The 3567-nt window shown below is 44.2% G+C and overlaps 1 pseudogene; it reads left to right on the forward strand.

The window, feature by feature from the left end:
- Window positions 1–510: 510 nt before the first annotated feature.
- LOC116971569 lies at window positions 511–1412 on the forward strand (annotated as a pseudogene).
- The last annotated feature ends 2155 nt before the right edge of the window (window positions 1413–3567 follow it).

Consider the following 3567-nt stretch of genomic DNA (forward strand, 5'->3'; position numbering starts at 1 on the left):
GGCTATTGACCCTTATTTTTATCCTGAGTTTGGCCCCGATGGGCTGGACTCGGTGAACAACCCCTGCACCAAGATGTCCTGAATAAGGCTGACAACTGTCCTTACGTTTATAACACTGACCAAGATGGATCCATTACCACAGGTTCTTGAAGTAACCAGATAAAGGTTACTTTTCCCAGAGCTGCAGTCCGAGCTGAAACAGATGAGAAATGTGCTCACCAATGCCCAGCCTGAAAATGACCATCTCGCTTCCATCACACAGCAGTTACAGAACTGGATTCAGGTAAATCCCAGCCGGGATCAAAGTGAGGAGCTGAGTTGGGATGGATCAGTGACAGTCGGCATTGATGGAGAGGGAAAAAGAATGCTGGTTTCACATGCTGATGGACAACTTGGGAGAAAGAACTTCTTTGCAGATCAGGAGGAAGTGCAAAGACTTTCTTTGTTCACAACTTCGGAAAGACAAACCACATTTGATCAACAATTTTGAAGCATTTTGAGCTCTATCGTATGACCAAGAGTCTAGAGAGCGAGAAGCTGAACATTTTGAAACAGATGGACCTCTTGAGAGAGATTGTGCATAACCCTGGCCAGGAAGACAATGACTCAGACCTGGTGGGTAATCAGTGTGATGATAATCAGGACATTGATGAGAATGGCAATGATGGCATTTCTGATGAGAAGGACAATTGCTGCTTTGTTTCCTACACTGACCAGATCGATGCCGATGGTGACAGCAGAGGAAACACCTGCAAGGACGACTTTGACAACAACATCCCAGTTATCTATGACTTGTGCCCCGAGAACAGCGTCATCAGCGAGACTGAACTGAGGAAGTTCCAAAAGGGACGATGCAGATCGATCCTAACTGGGGAGTTGCTGCAGACCACCAACTCTGACTCTGGCGATGCTGTCGGATTTGAGGAGTTCATTGCCATCAACTTCAGTGGCACCTTCTACCTCAACACAGACCACAATTTACGGTGGCTTTGTCTTTGGCTTCCAATCCAGCAGCTGCTTCTACGTGGTGATGTGGAAGCAGGCCACCCAAACCTACTGGGAGGAGAAGCTGTCCAAACCCATGGATACGCTAGCATCTTGTTCAAGGTGGTGATCCCCACCACAGGCCGAGAGGGGGGAGCATCTGTGCAACACTCTCCGAAGAGACTGGCAACACCCTCGGACAGGTGCAAACTTTATGGCACAACCCCAAGAATATTGGCTAATAGGATTACACCACCTACAGGTGGCACCTGATCCATCGACCCTAAACAAGCTTCATCAAGATGGTTGTCAATGAACAGAGTGAGAACTGGTTGCCATACCATTGGTATGATGGACTTTGGGGTACTATTGAACTGGTGGCCATACCTTTAGTTTGGTGGACTTTGGGGTACTGTGATACATTATAACTCTATCATTCTGCTAATCATTCCTCTAATGCTTGTGGCCATTGTGTGTAATCTCATATCTGATCTCATATCTGAAATGTGATCTCATATCTGAAAGTAGTGATTGACATGTAGGTATGGCCTATTGCATTTTCACACCTTTAGTATCCCGCCTCCATTTAGGGGTATAGAAGTGTAGGTAATTTGTTTGGGCATGCCAGTTGTCTCTTTCTTCTGTTCTGTTTACACATCGTGTGTGTGGATCTGAGTCCGGTGTCGCAGTACTGTTTGCAAATGACGAAGAGTTTGGATTCCAGTGTTCGTTTCAGTGATTGACTGAAGCAGTCTATGGGGATAGCATTAGATCCGGAATCATCGAGGTGATATTGATTCTATGACTAGGATAGGAATCTATGGGTGGATCACAGTTGAAAGGCACTGAGTAAGCTACAGATGCATTTTCCAAACTGTTGCTCTGCTTGCATATTAGACATGGTTAGGTGAGTGCTGCCTGATTGATCGGGGGGAGACCTTGGCCAAAATTATGTGATGCCACTGTCTGATATCAAGCAACCCATCTCCAGAGAAACACTGACAGGAGTACCTCAGGCCAATGTCCTGATCCCAACCATCTTCAGCTCCTTCTTCAATGATCTTCTGTTCATCATAAGGTCAGAAGTAGAGATATTTTCTGATCACATCATTCAAGCGCATTCACAATTCAAGAAGTCCATGCCTGCACGCAGCAGGTCCAATAGAACAATTGAACATGAAGATGCTGCAGTAACTCAGCGTCTAATCACCTTTCTCCGACGAGTGGAGTTGGGGATGGCATCAAACAGGAAATTAGAAATGCGTGCAACAAAGGTAAAACAGTTATAATGGGTGACTTCAATCTACATATAGATTGGGTGAATCAAATTGGCAAGGGTGCTGAGGAAGAGGATTTCTTGGAATGTATGTGGGATAGTTTTCTAAACCAACATGTAGAGGAACCAACGAGAGAGCAGGCTATTCTAGACTGGGTATTGAGTAATGAGGAAGGGTTAGTTAGCAGTCTTGTTGTGCGTGGCCCCTTGGGCAAGAGTGACCATAATATGGTTGAGTTCTTCATTAGGATGGAGAGTGACATCGTTAATTCAGAAACAAGGGTCCTGAACTTAAAGAAAGGTAACTTTGAGGGTATGAGACGTGAATTGGCCAAGATAGACTGGCGATTGATTCTTAATGGGTTGACGGTGGATATGCAATGGAAGACATTTAAAGACTGCATGGATGAACTACAACAATTGTTCATCCCAGTTTGACAAAAAAATAAATCAGGGAAGGTAGTGCATCTGTGGATAACAAGGGAAATCAGGGACAGTATCAAAACAAAAGATGAAGCGTACAAATTAGCCAGAAAAAGCAGCCTACCAGAGGACTGGGAGAAATTTAGTGACCAGCAGAGGAGGACAAAGGGCTTAATTAGGAAAGGGAAAATAGATTATGAAAGAAAACTGGCAGGGAACATAAAAACTGACTGCAAAAGCTTTTATAGATATGTGAAGAGAAAAAGATTAGTTAAAACAAATGTAGGTCCCTTGCAGTCAGAAACGGGTGAATTGATCATGGGGAACAAGGACATGGCAGACCAATTGAATAACTACTTTGGTTCTGTCTTCACTAAGGAAGACATAAATAATCTGCCGGAAATAGCAGGGGACCGGGGGTCAAATGAGATGGAGGAACTGAGTGAAATCCAGGTTAGCCGGGAAGTGGTGTTAGGTAAATTGAATGGATTAAAGGCCGATAAATCCCCAGGGCCAGATAGGCTGCATCCTAGAGTACTTAAGGAAGTAGCCCCAGAAATAGTGGATGCATTAGTGATAATCTTTCAAAACTCTTTAGATTCTGGAGTAGTTCCTGAGGATTGGAGGGTAGCAAACGTAACCCCACTTTTTAAGAATGGAGGGAGAGAGAAAACGGGGAATTACAGACCATTAGTCTAACGTCGGTAGTGGGGAAACTGCTAGAATCAGTTATTAAAGATGGGATAGCAGCACATTTGGAAAGTGGTGAAATCATTGTACAAAGTCAGCATGGATTTATGAAGGGTAAATCATGTCTGACGAATCTTATAGAATGTTTCGAGGATGTAACTAGTAGAGTGGATAAGGGAGAACCAGTGGATGTG

Source organism: Amblyraja radiata, chromosome 3 (genome assembly GCF_010909765.2).
Source record: "Amblyraja radiata isolate CabotCenter1 chromosome 3, sAmbRad1.1.pri, whole genome shotgun sequence".
Classification (NCBI taxonomy): Eukaryota; Metazoa; Chordata; class Chondrichthyes; order Rajiformes; family Rajidae; genus Amblyraja; species Amblyraja radiata.